The sequence below is a fragment of the Cynoglossus semilaevis genome, chromosome 2 (genome assembly GCF_000523025.1).
Source record: "Cynoglossus semilaevis isolate Cse_v1.0 chromosome 2, Cse_v1.0, whole genome shotgun sequence".
NCBI classification, from domain to species: Eukaryota; Metazoa; Chordata; class Actinopteri; order Pleuronectiformes; family Cynoglossidae; genus Cynoglossus; species Cynoglossus semilaevis.
Genome location: NC_024308.1, coordinates 2,898,039 through 2,915,734, shown reverse-complemented (window position 1 = coordinate 2,915,734; position 17,696 = coordinate 2,898,039). Strand labels below are relative to the sequence as shown.

Here is a 17,696-nt window from a genome sequence, read left to right as displayed (position 1 = left end):
AAAGAAGAAATTTACAGCTGGGTCTTGGTCAGTGTTTGATCATCCAGCATTACTTTAATCCCAGTCTGACATTAATCCCGTTAAAAAAATCTTTAGAAAGAATAAATCTTGTAGAAATTTGTCAGAGTAATGATGATTTTATTTTCTCATGTCTCATGTGAGATAATTAGAAAAGTGGGGAAGACAGTCGACACCTGACGTCGGTAATGAAACTCCTTTTTTAAATCAGTGCAGATTTAATAAAAAAGTTAGTGGTAATGTTTAAAATAGACAATATTCTCACAGCATCAGCTTTACCTCCACTGAGACTTTCTTTTTCACACCTTGCATTTGAGTCACACTTGCTAAGGCAGTAATTTTTTGGTTCCCCTGACAAAAGAAAAAAAAGAATAGGTTCCAACGTGATAGTGAGAAAGATTTGACGTTAATGCGGCTCAAGACCAAAAATGTAACTGTGGCTCAGCAGTTATTCAACGGGATAATATTGTATTTTTCCTCAGACGGATGCGTTCCGTTTTGTGATGTTTTTGCCCACTTGTAAACAGCTCAGTGCTCCAAATAAAACAGCACGACTAAATTGAGAATAAATGTGGACGGATGGTCGGATCCAAATCTACCCCTAAAGCTTTCATGCTGTCATTCCTTTTGTCATCCATCTTGATTTGCTGTCGTTCCTCATCCGTACAAAGTCTCTGCGTTGTGGTGTTGATTATAAGGAGCTCCTGTCGCGCTCCTCCGGCCGCTGCCGCTGCTGTTGTCCCTGTGGGAAAGAGGGAGAAGTTGGGGGAGAAGCATGGCAGCAGCTGCCCACTGCACACCAGCGTACAGATTTATTTTTTATGCTGTCACACAGGACATTTCACAGCTGTGTTTACCTTGGCTCTTGCTGTGAGTATTAGGTGGCAGGGCCTGGGATTGCAGATGAGATTACTCCTTCACAGTTCGTAACAGTGATGTTTTTCACAGATCCACCACTGGTTCATGTTTTGATTCATCAAACCCCAGAAAAAACATCTCAGAGGTGTAATTCTCCAGTACTGTATTTTCACGACCTAAATTGAAGTCAAAGCTTAAACTAACAGCGAGGTGAGACTTTGATGTCATAACCTGTTCATTCCTGGATGAGGTCATCATCATATGTCATTACCATCACTCTGGGAGTTTGTCCAGTTCTGTTTCTGGGTGGAAAGATTGACAGAATGAAGAGTTTATGTTCCATATACCGCTGACAGTGGAAAGACTTACCTTGTCTGCTCATTCTGGTCTCAGACCTGCGGTTGGGTGGAGCAGGACAAGCCTCCGTCCGTCCGTCCAGATAGGACATACGTCTCGTTACGGTTCACGTGTTTTATTCACGCTCAGCTACTTGTTTACTATGTAAATGATGTGTCAGTTCACATGCATGGGCATGACGAGAACATATGGATCCACTTTAACATGCTAATCAGGTCACGTTTGTCCGCAAAACGCGATTACAGTGAGGTGTGGAGTCCGTCCTTACAGAAGTGAGGTCCTTACAGTTGGAACGTTTGACGTTCGGTCACCGCGGCGGCTGTGATGTCACTCAAATGTTTCTGTTCAAACACTGTCGCTCAAAGTGCGACTTTAATTCCTGCAGTCTGAAAGTTCCTGGAGCGGCCCAGCAGCCATGACCAATGTGTAATTGAATATGCACGCATGCATGCATGCACACATGTTCACACATATGGAATGCCCATCCACAGGCATGTACTGTATACACGCTAATTCAGGCGCATGAATGCACTGGCATGAACACACATGCGTGCACACACGCCTGCATAAACAGTGCACTGTCCCCCAAAAGGCACATGGCCTTCAGTGTCTGCTCTCAGTCTGACCTGATGAGGAAGAGACTGTGTTCCAGAAAGTTCTGTTGGACTTCTCCAAAAACTAAAGATTTGTTCCCTTGTTCTTTGAATGACATGATTTTCTAATCACTAATTGCACTGTCGTTGTTTGTGGTTTGTACTGTTTTCTATTCAACATTTATTTAGATTTACCGTAGAATTAGCTGAGCTTTTCTATTATGGCATTTGTGTTACCTTTAGCCATTCTATTCTATTCTATTCTATAATGTGACTTAATTCTATTCCATTTTTATCTATTTTATCTATCTATGTCTCTTCTGTTTTAACTGTTAATTAACAGAATGTTTGTAATTTCATTTTATTTCTTTTTTAAAACTATTACAAAGCTTAACAAAACCAAAAACATTTCTCATTGAATATGTAGTTTTTATTTTTATTTTATTTATTTTGTATATCAAATTTATTGGTAAACTTGATTTAAAAAAAGTTTGGAATAAAAAAAGAACCAAGTGTCAACTTGACAAGTGGGTCAATTACAATTAAGTAAATATATATTTTTTGCAGCTACATTATAGAAATGCTGCCGTTCAGTCCAAAACAGGTCTGAGTTTAGTCTCAGTAAGTAAACAAACTAAAAATAGATCATGAATCTCATAATAAACCCAGTGTTCGGTGACAAACAAGTCCTTCACCATTACTGTGGCTCAAAAAACAATTTAAAATCTTCTGACATCCTGGCTTTGTTCCTCTGCTTCATGTCTTTTCCCATCACATGAAACCTAAAGATCTGAACAACACTCTACAGTCTACGCAACTATAGTAAACATTAAAAAAAACAACAAACAGCTTCATCAGTCCAAGATCCACGATTAAATCAGAAAACAGCCTGAAATGCAAATGGGAAAAAAAGACTGTGACTTCAGCAGCCTGTCAGCTGTGTTCACGTCTTTATCTTTTTCCTTGTCTCCTTCTGGGCCTGGCTGTGGTGTGTGGAGGAGAGAAACATCCATTCTAATATCCTGTCTCGATCTGGATCTGGCAGGATCTGGTGTAGGGAGGATGCAGCCACACCGACCATATCTGATGTTCTCCCCGGTCTCCGCCTTTGTCCGCGCAACACAGCAAGGACATACAACGAGGTGCTGAGGAAAGGAAGGGCTTAAGATGTGATTATTTATAGGGTGTGTTCAGCATTAAGGAACCAGAAAGTAAAGGTCGAGTCAGTTTTTATTTGTAGAACACAAATTCACACCAGGTAAATTAGAATTAAGACTAGACTCCTGCTGATTTAGAATAGAAACAAATAAAACAAAACAAAACAAAACAATATTAATTGTGTCAGACCTGGACCAGTTTTGAGGTGAACACAATGAGAAAAGACAGAAGTGGAAAAAGACAAGACGATGGTCATGACATTAATTAATATGTATGTGTTTCTTGGTAGTCAGGGAGATACCATGCACCATGGGAGTTCCCACAGCAGTCTAGGCCTACAGCAGCGACACTAAGGAATAACTCGGCTAGTTATCAAAACGTTCTATATATATATATATATACAGTAAAGAGTGTGTTCTCTTATTCAGAGGAACATTACGGTTCTTTTTAGTCCATCAACAGTAGTTTTTACCAAACGGACCGCAGCAGTAGGAGGTGCTCAAGGTCTCGTCAGTGTAAATCATTTAAGGCATTATTTGCTCCGAGGCGTTTGTGTTGGCAAAGTAACAACTGAAGCAATATTGACTCTGAAGACCAGACAGCAAACAGCGAACCTTCCAATTGTACAGCTCGTCCATTTTTACCCCGGTACCGTTTGTACACTTCTAACTACATCGCGAGGCCTTGTGTCAACTGGAAACACTGACGTTTATTTGTAATGTGTTCACAAAGCTGTTTGATTCAGGAGTTTTTACTTGAGGTATTTTCTTTCTACAGCGTGTGCAGAAATTCACACATTGCCCAGTGAGGAGAGAAAAAAAATGTTAAAACAGCAAAAACAACCTGGAGGAAGTGTGGACAGGAACCTAAGGCAGAAAATAGACAAAGCAACAGCTTCACATCTGCCAGATGCTTATTCATGGCACCTCTCCATGTCACCTCACATGACCTTGTCTTTAAGTACAGCCTGTGAAGTTCTCCCCCATTTATAAATAACCCCCACCAAATGGTTGACTTGAGTCAGATTAATATAGCTGTGAAGTTTTCCCCGCTAACTCTGGCACCTCACCGTTCGTTGCTTATTGTAGAGACAGGGCCTGGAGTCTGCTGAGAGGGTTGTACCAACCATGTACTATGTTTACTCTCACCACACTTGCTCAGTTTGTTTGTTTGTTTGTGAGCAGCCAAAGCCGTCAGTGTCGAAGCAGAATTCGTGAAAGTGTCGAAGCGGAATTCGTGAAACACAAAAAAAGGGCCAGATTTATGTTACAATGAAAGGGAATTGACTGAGAGCTTTTAACTAATTAGTCAGACGTCAGATTATGTTTCCTTATACATTTGCTGCTGAAAGCTACGTCCCAACGGTGTTATCCATCTTTGATGTCAGCTGGATCCATGGTAAAGCAGTGTAACTGTTAGTGGCACAATTTGAATTAAGGTATAAAAATAATTAAAATGCAAATAGTGAGGATATCGTTGATTTTGAGTGAAGAAATTGTATTTTTTCTTTTTTTTTAATAATATTGTACACATTTTTTAGGTAAAAGTCACTGATAATGCTGCGTGTGACAGATGGAAATGTTAGGGACTGAGATCAAAAACTGTATTTTAATGCCTTATTTCAACCTTATATGTGAGGGGGGGAAAGGCTGCACACTGTAATTGTAGCCTTTTTGTACGTGTAGCTTATTTTTAATGTATACGTTTCCTGGTGAATTTTAATAAGGGACCACCAACTGCTGACCGAACAGCACCACTGCTGCTGCAGCACTGCAGGAACCCTCACAGATGGAGCAAGTGAAGCCTAAACTACAGCATTGTGAAGTTAATGGATAGAAAATGTAAAATCTGCACTGCTAAAAATATAACAAGAGCACAAAATGTGATTCACGGCCCATGAAAGGTCCATGAAACGTCTTTAAGGCCACTCTAAGGTCACACAGTGTGTTCCAGAAGATTTTTTAGTTTTGTTGTGAGTTAGGTGTCGAAGGTCACAGTAAAAACTTAAAAGTAAAAAAGAATTTTCTCCGTTCATTTAAATCCAGTCAGTCAAAACACAGTTTATTTTAAAGCAAATAAAAGCACCTTGACATAACAGTCAAATCAAGCTGAGAGTAACAAGAAAAATAACAATTTACGGTGAAAATACAGTGAAACACGAAAGCTAAATGTACTGTTGGTTTTTCTCTAAAAAGTTTAGATTAGATTTAACATCACAACAATAGTAATCTGCCCTCAATCCATGGAAGAGAACGTTGTAGTTACAGCACCACCTGTAGAGTAGGAGGGGTCACTACATGTTCTCTGGTTACAGACACAGGAAAAATTAAATAGTGATGCAGACTATATATTTGAACTGTTACATTATATATTATATACATCTGAGGTCTGGTTAAGGTCTCATGTCATGTGATGTTTTAGCTAAGAGTTTTAGCTATTTGCACAACAAATTCCAGTCATGTGATGTTGCTAGTTTTAGCTAACAGTTTTAGCTATTTTCACAACAAATTCCTAATTTAGTCTGAGAACCAACACGTGCCAAGGCTTGCTAATTAGAAGGACTAATATTATTAATGACAAAAAAGTATTTGTACATACAGTATACTGTGTACTGTGTACTGGCCCTGGGAATTAGGCTAGGTGATTCCAGATGGTCTTAAATCCACACATTTAAAAAACAACATCCTCGCTGTTGTTTTCAGGCCACGACAGATGTGTTGGGTTCCTAACTGATAATCAGATCATATGGCAGATGTCACATAAAATTAAGGAAGCGACTTTATTATGCCTACTTTACGATCAGAACTGTAAATTACTTTGCATGTTTGGCTCCAGAATTCTTCAGTTTTTCCATCGAGTGTGTCATCATTTCTTTTCAATAATGCAAAGAATACGGAGGTGCGTTACAGGATAGTTCAGCTCGGGGGCCTGTGTACAAAAAGCCAAACAAAAAGAGAGCCCCAGTCGCCAGCATGGGGTACAAAGTGCAGCTGCCCTGCTAATGAGATTTTAAAATGGGCCGTAATGCCCCATAAAACGGCCTCTACATGGAGAATTATATGCTGTGTGTGTTGATTTATTCGGGGGGGTGGGCGGGGGGGGTTTAGCTGATGCATGTGTGCATGTGTTTGTGTGTCTGTTATTAAACACAATAGCCTGCAGCGAGGGCCAATCAGAGAGCAGTACGCTCCTAGGACAACTGTCCTTAACCTTCCAAATCGGATTAACTATATGAATAATAATAAGGGACGTAGCTCTGGATAGGAACCTCATCTTTGGAGAAAGTTGTTGGACTTCTGGAAGGTACCGCCAGAACAGAAATGTGAAAATGTATTTGGTAGAAAATAAGGACGAGCTGTGTGTAAGTCACGCCCCATCACTGACTTCAGTGGATGGATATATATATATATATATATATATACATACATATTTATATATGTATGTGTATATATATTCATATAAGTATATGTGTGCTGTATGTGTACAGTACATATATGTGGCATTTTTCACTCTCAGTTATTTAAACCGCAGATGTTGTTCTATTGTTGAAATATAAACACATTTTGAAAAGTTGCCAGCAGATTCCAGAGAAGATTCCAGTGGGCGTGGCCTTGGAAGTTAAGCAGCATAACTGGAAAAATGATTAGGTTTAAAAAGAACATTCACCAATAAATAGGTCACCTCGTAGGTTTATCTGCTTCAGTTTGCAGAGAAATGTCTGCCGTTTAAAAAGGTGAGTCACATGGATGTATACAGAACATTTTGCTGAGTCGAGACTTAAAATGTTAGGAAAGAAAAAATTGGTCTAAGGAGAGAAACAACTGCTGAATGTGCTCGACATTTGCATCATACTGTCATGGGCTTCTTGGGTCCAAAGAGTGAGTTTCCATAATTACCACAGAAACCACAACACTGGACCTCTGATCTGAGCATTAACAGTTAAAATCCTCAAAACTTCTCCCCCTACTGACCATAGTAAAATATTATTGACATTTCATCCTTCTAAATGGCACAAAAAAATATCAGTACTTTCTGTAGAATTATTTAAAATAAAAACCATCTCTGTAGGGAGGTCAAGTGAAGGCAAATAAACATTAATTACCAGGTAATTCAAGATGTGTTTTTTTATCAAATTCCAGCTCTAAAATGATATTAAAGTGACCCACAACAAAATGCTGTATTTCAAGGTCTGCCCTTTTTTTTCTCTTTATTTATCTTATTATTATTAACCTCCAGCTCATGAGTCAAAGCACTGTTTGAGGCAGTCAGTGTTGACAAAAATAAAGTGCAGTAAATATAAATGTGTGTTAGAAGACACGGCCATTGTACGTCCCTTCCTCAGACCTATTCAGTTGTGGAATTTTTCTATTAAATCCTCACAGTCGCCACAGAAATCCAAAGTCCAGCAACTAAATACTGACTCCAATAAATATTTGAGGCACAAATACTCAAGGCCACAGTGGTAGACTGCCTCTATGGCCTGCAGACGTGGGGCCATTTTTAGAGCCATTTAATTTTAATGTCCCACACTCACAGGCTAAGACGTTTCACAAAGTCCCAAATGGTCAAGGGTATCGGAACAATACGAAACGAGTGGAGGATACGGGCCGAGGACGGGGATGGATTTTGAAGTCGAAAGACAAGCGGAAGATGAAAGCGTTTTTTAAAAAAGCAAAGAGAAGTTAATGAGAATGTGGCTTCCTTTGTATCTTTGAAAAGGGAATGAAAAGAAAGTGAATCTCCTCGTCCTCTCACTAATGACTTCGTGGTCAGCTGATTGTCATCAAGATTTTCTGAACTGACACGAAGATGTTTTGAACCTAAATGACAAACAACAACGAACACAGTGGTTTTTCAGTTCTACCTCAAGAATGAGGATGTCGCGTAGACAGAGACGTCTTTGTTCAGAGAGATTGTTTTTTTTATATATTTGCACTTTCAATTTTCAATTGCATGTACAGTGTGTAGACGTTTCACATTTAGTTATTATTAAAAAATCCTTGTATTTAAAGAATGCCTATAATGAAGGAGCAACAGAGAGAAAACACACACACACTCACTTAAGCCACTATCAAAACGTATTATAAAGTTGTAAATTACAATACTTAAAATGGTGTAGGATGGGGGGGCAGAGGTGAGAGACCAGGGGTAAAACACTGCACTGTAAATAAAAGCAACAATGAGCTATTAAAAAATAAAAAATAATACCACCACATTTTTATATATAATATAGACAATTATTTATACAATATAAATGGTTAGAATCCTCTCACTGTTTTTAATAATTTTTTTGTGTGGATATTTTCCAACATGTTTGAGTCATTCTGAAAAAAAAAAAAAGCCTAGGCAGAACCTCTGGGCACAGTAACTCACAGCCTGTCAGTGACGATGACAGTGATGTTGGTGAACGTTATTATCCCGGGTCTCCCTCCGTTTCCCCCCTTTGGAGGATTTCAAGAATCATTTGTCATTTCAGGCAGTGACATCATGGGGGTAATTAGATCACGTTAACAAAATGAACAATGGTCTTAACTGCAGTGTTAGTTATGACAACGACGAGCTTACAAGCTGAGGTTAATTAAAAACAATTTTTTTGTTTTGTGTCTTTTATCGATGGGAGAAAGAGACACTTTGGATAATTTGTTGTGACATTTGGAACAAAAATTCTCTCTTTGTTACGTGAATGATATTTACATTGTAGTTTTTTATGATACGCACACGTACTGCGTTCAGAAGGTCAGATCCAGCTGAAATACACAAGTATTTTTTATCTCTCTCACATTGAATGGTTAAGATGCTAATAGAGTTTTTTTCAATAAATTTGATGGAAATTTTGGTAGAATTAGCCACTAAAGAGGAAAATATAAAGGTACAGTATACGTGTGTGTTAGTGTGTATTCACGTATACTGTAAATACCAGTGATGGGCTCCCCTGTGCTCGTATTCACAGGGCCAACCAGCTGTGGCGATGAGAACAAATGTTTGTATTTGTGCCTTTTCTTTCTCTTTTGCGCGTGTGAACCTATGCACCATTGTGGTCATGGGCCCAAGTGTGCGTCCCACACAGCTCGTGTGTGGCTCTCAATGCGTCAGTGTGTTCATCGGACAAGAAATGACTCTATCTGCCCGCTGAAATGAGACTCTGTGCGAGTGTGTGTGAGTGTTGGACAGAGACGGAGAGTTCGCGGCCTGTCTGAAGCCATCTTTTGTATGAGTTATGTACGCTCTTTGTGGGGGGAAATTGAAAAACATTAGCATGATAAAGGCTGGTTAGAGCTGCTCCACTGATCATGTGACGCGCCGCTGAAAAAGCGCATAGATAGAAAATGACAGCCAGCCCTTTCACTCACACAGAAACCATGGGCTGTGCCAATAATATCTGGGTGAGGCAGCATTCATTGAGTTCAGTGTACAAGCAGCATCAGTTCACCCACCCAAAAATGAAAGAAAAGGAGAAAAAAAAGAAGAAAAAAAATCACTCCCCCCTTGTTGTCTTATGGGAAGGGGTGGCGTAAACACACAAACTACTGTGCCGTGTTCCCTGCTTTGATGTCTCCTGTCTTTCTGTAATTTGTGCGTGTGTGCACATGTGGTTTCTGTGTGTGTACTTGTGTGAGTGTGTGAGTGGGAGCACGCAGGCATCTGTGGGCCTCTCTAATTAGAGAGCGCGGCTCGACCGACCTCTTGTTTTTAAGATCCTGTTTCAAATGGAGGGCTTATTTTTGGGCCGGCAACGTCTTGGTTTGTGAGCAAAAACCTACTGCTTCCTCGTCAACCGGGAAAGCAGGTCAGCAAGGATGCAGCGGGAAGGGATTTGTGTAGTCAGATGATGGGATCCAGACAAAGGGCGCCCTCTCTGTCAGTGTGCTGCCGTATAAACGCTGACAGTCGGTGATTTGGTGTGACACTTGTACCAGGCTTTATTTAATGAAGTGATGATTAGGGGGAAAGAAAAATGTCATTTCTTTACAAACTGAGCTTAACATCACCCCCTTGTGGAAGAGCATTACACTGACAGCTCATTAACCCCAGAGTGCATTCTAAAAATCATTTTCATGGTGGTGAAAATCCTGTTTTCTGATATTTCAGCAGTAAGTGGTTTGGGTTCTGGCTACATATAGTGGTTTCTTTTCTATTTAATATAATTATTCTTCTTATAGCAGGGGGCACCTACAGCATATTCCTCCATTTTAATCATCCTTCATTATTTCTGCCTTTAAAGGTTGTTTTCAGAGTTGCTCTTAATCTCACTTCAGTGGAGAACAACAGAAGCCAACGGTTTTATCTCAGTTATACACAATGAACTGCGTGTCAGCAGTTCTCCTTCATAATGGACTGTAATTCTGTCTGATTTATCACAGCTGCAATGTCCGGCTACACTGTTGTTGTGAGCAGGCGGCTGCCTCCTTCTAAAGCAACAGCACGGCTGAAACCCATTAAAACGTTCTTCTTGTGATATAAATAAAGCACATTTTGAGTGAACGCCAGCTTTTTGATAATGTATCGGTGCCGTTTCTCCCCGTCTTTTCTATTTCCACCAGAAAACATTGTGTAAAAGATGAAAGGAGTCCAATGAGCTGAGTGTGGGGCGTTTCCTGCGAGTGTTATAACACAGAAGATGCTGCCCTCTAGTGGCAAGGGTGAAAGCCCATCGTCTTTAACTCACATTCAGTTACGTCAAAAGGTACTGAGATAAATTTAAATAAATAAATAAATAAAGTCTGAAATTGATTACTTTTCCTATTTAGTGTGTCATCCTTGCTCCTACTTTACAGATGGATTAAATGAAAATGGCAAATGTTGTTACATTTACATCCGCACTTATATAAACAATTGACAAAGCGATGCTTCTCCTTATATTCCGCTTCCTGTGTTGCTTTGTTTTGTTGTGTCTACATTTCCGCTACCGTTGTGTTTCCTGTTTTGTTTTGAAACTTTTGGATCCATTTAAAAATGTTTATTTTGAATATAGATAAAACATTGTGATTTTTTAAAAAAAATGTTTATTTTGAATATAGATAAAATATTGTGATTTTTTTAAATGTTCTAATTTTTACCTGGAAACAGTCCAGTTTATCTTCTTACTATCAATGTACCAATACGTAACTTCCAATTTTCCCATTTTAAAGAAATATATATTTAAAAACCCGTCTAATTTTAATTTATTTTTGTAGAATAAAAATAGAAATAACATAAAAAAAACAAAAACAATCCCCAAACCTTATGACATTTGATTAAAAACAAAAACAATCCCCAAACCTTATATTGACATTTGATCCTTCATCGTCTCTGTCAAAATGTATTATTTTGATTCTTTTTTTTTTTTTTTTTGTTTTTTTTAGTTTGTTTGTTTTTTCAACAGCTTCCTGTTGTGTCTTTGACATGTGGTATTACTTCCGAGACGTCATCACACGGGCTCTCTTGATTTGTTTGTAGTCGGTTTTTACACGTGTTTTCTGGTCACTTTCCCCAGTGCATTTCGTCAATTTGTGGATTTTCTCCTCTTGAGTTCATTAATTGGTGAGTTTGGTTTTCATTTCCTTTTTTTAAATTCAACTGTCACATATTTGCTCGCTGTGTTACTGCGTCTCCAGTTTGTTTACGTTTAAAATATCGTCAGAATTGTGTCTTCTGTGTTATTTACCAGACTCTGGTTCACCGTGGTCCAGTCCATACAACTGACTGACATTGTTTACCTGTTTTTGTTTCAAAAAAGTTTTTTAAAAAGAGAGTTTATCCAATGCAAACTTTCAGTGATACGTTTGATTGTGCACGCTGTGACACGCTTTTCACCACAAGATGTCGTTATGGTCTCTACGATGTATTTTGTGAGGAAGACGTTATATAAACCAGATAGATTTGAATACAGCAATGAAAAGTTCGATAAATTGTTGAAACAAATGTATGAAAATTAGTCTGGGGCCTAAAGAAAAACAGCAAAAAGCAGCGGGAGAATTTTATTAACTATAAACACATTATTCACGTCTCAGAAAGACTGAAACTCAGGTTTTTGGTCCTGAGTGACAAATAACCAGAAAGCTTGGGTATATTTGTCTAAAAGTAATTGATATTATTGTGATGTACATCTTAGGGAATATTTTATAAATTCCCTAAAAATAAAATACCTTCTCAGTTGCATCATAAAAACAGGATAGATCCAGTTGTAGCTGGGATATTTCCTCCACTTTAGCCAACGGATATTAGAGGTGAGAGCAGGCGAGGGACTGAAGAGTGTAGGACACCCCACGCCACTTCACCTTCCCTCTCCTTCAGCATGACAGGACCTAAATTACGGTAAATGATAGCCTTCCTGGGCCACAGAGTCATTTGACCTGCTGCCATCGCTCTATGGCTGTGCCCCCACCAACACCCCATCTCCCCACGTCCCCAAAGGATGGCCTCAGTCCCTGGAGACCTGATTAGAGAATAAGGATGGCAGCATAAACTGAGTTGCTGCAGTGGGACACTAGCAGAACTGTAGCAAAATGACAATAGTATCATGGAGAGGTAAAAATACTAGCATTTTCTTTTAGCAAAACAAAACAAACGTCGTTGCCTCACCTGTATGAGTTATTGTACAGTTTAACACACATTTAAAGACAAAGATAGTATTATATTGTAAATAGAATTCTGAATTAAAAATTAAATACAGTACTGTACATGAAAGGTGTTTATATATCTATATATATCTATATAAATATAGATATATAAATATATACTGATATCGTGGTAGAGCAGCTGCTGACACTGATATTTTTACAGTCCCCTCGATACCTTTTTTCAAATCAGTCCCTCGTTCATGTTGTGTGTCACCTGGTGACCTGCCTTTTTATTACCACAGATCTACATTTAATTACAGGGAGAATAAAAAAATGGCAGAGTTTAATGAAAGGCTCGACAGTGACACCAAGAGCGTCTGACCTGCCGCTGACCTGCAGATGAGGTCAACTGTGGCACGTCTCATTTGTCAGCTGTGTGTTTGTGTGTGTACACGTTTTGGTATTTGTGTAAGTGTGTTTGCCAGAGCTGAAAGGACTCAGCATACACTACTGACTGGAGATGTATCATGTTTTTTTTTTTTAGAATAAACTATGACTCCCTTGTGTAGGACTTATTTCAAAATATAAAAAATATTGGTAAATTTAAACACATCATGACAGGTTTAGGGTGACTAACCAACTTGGAGGTGTTCTGTTTCCCTCTGGTGTGTGTGTGGATACTCTAGTTTCCAGAAATATCCAGGAGTAGGTGTATTTGTCACTCTGAATGGATGGTAGCTGTGTGTCAGTGGTTGTTAGTCTCTGTACTGTACGTGGCGCAGTAATGTAGTGGCAAACCGCCCAATGTGTACCCTGCCTTCACCCAGGGTATGCTGGGATTGGCTCCTGGTCCCTACAGGATTCTCAGAAGGATGAATGAGTGTTTAGTTCTCGTTTTCTTTTCCGTGTTAGCAGGAATACTGTGATTATATTATTGTGCGTGTTACTGATATTTTAATATGAACGATTTCTGGGTGATACTCAGTTTAGTCAGTTGTTCTCTTGTCATTCTGGTGACTTTAGTTCAAGTGATGGTGTAAAAAGTTTACTATTTTGATGTGTGGTCAACAGTAACAGACATACAGTCCTTAAAGTTTTAAATGTGCATCAGAAATCAATGTGGGTTTTTTTTCTATAAACCTCTGTGTTTTGGTCTGACAGTTTAGTTCTTGACCAGATTCCATGTGACTGCAGGTTGACGACCTGTGAAAGAAATGTGGTTTGGGGTTAAAATAATGGCGTCAGAGAAACACACTTTTGCTCCGTCTTAGCTCCACAGGACACGGTACAATGACCTCGAAATAGGTTATAAAAACAGTAGGAATCACAGCTTTTAAAGGTGTAACAAAGAGCAGCTATCCTCATCCTCATCCTCCTCTAGAGAACACAACTATAAAACGAAGAGCACCTTCATAACCTCCCAACTTGCAGCGCTCAGAGATCGTCCCTCCGGTTCTTTCAGCCGGACTCTGTCCACATGGTTTGGTCGTCCACAGTAGCAGTATAGTGTTACAGCCACCACCCTTCTTTATGGATCCTGACATATTCGCTCAACGTGACTCGTCCAGTCAGCCTTTCATTTGCACTGCTGTCCGAAAATGCAAACCAGTCTTTATCATTGTTTTCCAAGTCGTAAAATGGATATTTTTACTTTTTTAATGTCTCTGCGGTGCATTATAAAATATTCGGAACGTCAAAACTCAGCTAAAATTTTAGCGTTTGTCTCGATAGCAGTGACCAACAACAGATGTCTCCACACTTGGAGAAACTGAATGTTATACATCCAATAGAAACTCGAGTCTACCACGGTGTCCTCTTCTGCAAACACAACCGCTAAGATTTTATGGCAGCTCCAATATATTATGTTCTCTTTCCATTTAACCATTTTTAGGCCTCAATTTTATCTGCGTTAAAATCAGAAAGCAAACTAAACTTGACACTTATTCCACTGTGTAATTTGCCATGCAGATGTGTCTGTATGTGTCAAAGAAAGTAGATGTGTCAAAGAAAACAAAAAGCTTTGCAATTTAACAAATTTTTTTATATTGTATCAAAACAACACGAATATCCCTTTAATTTAAATGACTGTATGGAGTTCAAATGACAGGTATACAAACAAAAACACTCGCTATGAAAGAAGATGCTGTGGTGTGTTTGGTCTTACTGCCAATAGATGGCAGTCTTGTGTTGGTAAAGATCATTGATCCTCGGTCCCACCACTCTTTCTTTTTTGAATTTCTAACATTACTTCATGTTCAAAATACACTTTTTTGAGAAACAATCGTTTGAATAAACTTTGAAATTGTCGTTTTAATCCTAGAGTCTAATAATAATGCGATAAGGTAATTTGTTTTAATCCTAGAGTCTAATAATAATGTGATAAGGTCAGTTTTTTGTTTTTTAGCATTTTAGCCGTTGAAAAGTACTGTTTTAATATTAATTGAACATTGTTCACTCAATTTCAGACAGATAATCTTAAAGATTAATTGAACATTGTTCACTCAATTTCTTCGTAAAAGTAACAGAGAGTCTTAAAAATGTATTTCTGCTGACGATGATTTTTATATTTTATTATTCCTTTCGTTTTACTTTTAAAGTACAAAATTCCGGTCGGTGTGACGTTGTTACTATACATAGAGACAGTTGTGTTTAACGCTGCCCATTATTAGGCCGTTAACACAGAGAGCTGAGGCGTCTGTTAGGTCACAGGGAGGCATCGGTTATATTTATGGGTCTGTGGTAGGTATTCAAAAAAAAAAAGTCCTCACCGAGACCACTTCTCTTGTCTTATAAATACAAGGCTGTTGCACTTTTCCCCTTTTTTATTGAAAATTATGAATATTTTTTAATTAGATTTTCTAAAAGGTACAGTTTAAAATTTCATTTTTCTATTGTAAGTTAAGTTAATAAGTAATTTTACTTCATTTAGGTCTTTTTTTTTAATCTTTGCATATACAGTGTTTTTTTAACTGTTAATATGCTGCCTGTAGAGAATGGGTGGGTTATAAAACCTGCCGCCCATATGCTGTCTGGTCAATGACAACCAAAATGTTATGCATGACAAAATCCCAAAAAAGAAAAAATCAAACTTTATTTGAATTTTTTTTTTTTTTTAAGTAACCAGTATAATAAATGTGAAGTAACCACTGGTACGGAGATCCCAGCAGACCCACATAGACTGACTGGAATATTATTGTAATCACTGACCCGTGCAGTGCTGAATGTGTAGCACAGGTGTTTTACAGGATTGTTCCTTTTTTTTGGTTTTTAACTGGTGACAGGGGAGACAGACGGCCTGGAAACCAGTAAGTGAAGTCCCACCAAGCCCACAGGGCCTGGGAATGAACCTGCAGCTATATATCTGCACTGGTTCACACAGACCCCCTGCTGCAGCTGTGTATGTGTGTGCGTGCACGGACGTCTGTCATCCACCAGCATTCACGATCTTTGTCTTGGTCTCTTACGAGCAACTGAAGTTTGATGTTCAGTATGTGTTTTTGTATATTCCTCTTCAGTCTGAAGGTGCTGAACATCGGTTCTTTTCACTGATAAACACTTTTTTCTTTTTTTCTTTTTTTTTGTAGCCAGATAATTGCTTTTTTAATGCCCGGTTCAGGCTTTTCTCAAGTATTAGTTCAGGTTTGGCTCAGACTGTATGCACTAATTTAATATTCTATACCTTAAAAGTAATCATCTGTAGTGGGTACTTTATATTTTAAAGTGTTTGAAATAAGCACTTTATAATGGGGAAAAAGACTTCAGAATTGTTTCAAACTAAAATAACAATGCAGTCAATTCTGTTATTGCAGAACAATTGTTTTTTAATCAGAAAAAACCAGTCAATTCTGTTATTGCAGAACAATTTTGTTTAAAATCAGAAATAAAAAATAAAAACTATTTACTGAGATTTACTGAGAATTTTCTGTGCAGCTGACCTTTTTTTGAAATTTGAAATGTGAGAGTTTATCAAAGATAATGAATCATTATTCATATTTTGATACTAAACAAAAGAAAAATCAGTAACAGATGTGTTCATTTTAGCTGTTGATGATACAAATGAATTACGATATCATAATCAAACACACTGGGTACTTCAGTGTCAAATAAAGAACAGGCATGAAATGGATTTATTTGAGAACGTGGCGCAAATTATTCTGCTGCGTCGTCTTTCACTCTGACAGTTTGCCTCGTGTTGCCAATGTTTGCTTTCGGCCCAAATTGTTTGTCATATAAAGACCCAGAGGCCGAGACCAAAATCTGAGGCAGTAAAAGCAAATAAACTAAACAGAGTCATCGCCCTGTGGTGATTTATGAACAGCCTCCGTCTGCTGTATTGACAAAAATGAAAACGCTTGTATTCCTCAAAATATGAGCCGTTTTTCACCGAGTAAACAGCAGCAACAACATGTGAAGTGTATTTATATGGACGTGTGCATGAACGCAGTGTAGATTTGGGACTGTTTTATTGTCTTTATTGAGACAAAAGACAACAGTCACCAATGGTTTCTGATAAAAGGTTGTTTTGTTTTTGTTTTTTTTTTAACTGATTTCATTTAAATGCTGTCTTGACGACTGGACCTGGAATCTAATCAAATGAAGTTTGCAGTGTAATGTTCAGAGAATTCACTTTTGAGACTGATAATAATAAAAGAGTTGGGTCAAGGCCGTAGTTCAGGTTGGAACGCGTTCAAAATGTCTTACGAGTGAATCAAGATGTTAAAAACACAAACATTTAATTGTTTTGTGGTTTGAAATAGCCTTAATGCCTCACGCAAACAAATCAAAACGCTGCGTTTGAGCTCCACCACCACCACCATCGTCCTCCTCCTCCTCCTCCTTCGTCCTGCAGTGGGATTTAATGAGAGATAAGATATGCACCGTGCATGTCCGAGTTGAAAGAATCACTCACTGGTGGCAACAGTGCTGATCCATCAAGGATAGCACCTTTTACCCTGAAAATTCTGCCAACTCAGGAGGGCAATTAACACCTCGGCAGCCCAGGTCAGAAATGAGCTGAAGATTTCTCCCCTGTGGACGTAGTGGTCGGCCGCAGAGCCGCAACGCTCTTTGCTGATGCGTTGGTGTATGTGGTGGTGTGTGTGTGTGTGTGAGAGAGTCAGTGTTAATGTGTGTGAGGGAGGAAAAGGAGAGGGAGGGGTCTGTGACTGTGTAT

The 17,696-nt window shown here is 38.6% G+C and overlaps 1 protein-coding gene across 2 annotated transcripts in view; it reads left to right on the top strand.

Annotated features, from left to right (window-relative positions):
* Positions 1–11,361: 11,361 nt before the first annotated feature.
* Positions 11,362–17,696, top strand: part of LOC103393976 (nuclear receptor subfamily 5 group A member 2) — an 82,122-nt gene continuing 75,787 nt past the window's right edge. For both annotated transcript variants that reach the window (XM_008331123.3, XM_008331108.3), the window contains exon 1: positions 11,362–11,504. The gene's annotated coding sequence lies outside the window, so the exon portion shown is untranslated. The remainder of the gene's footprint in view (positions 11,505–17,696) is intronic.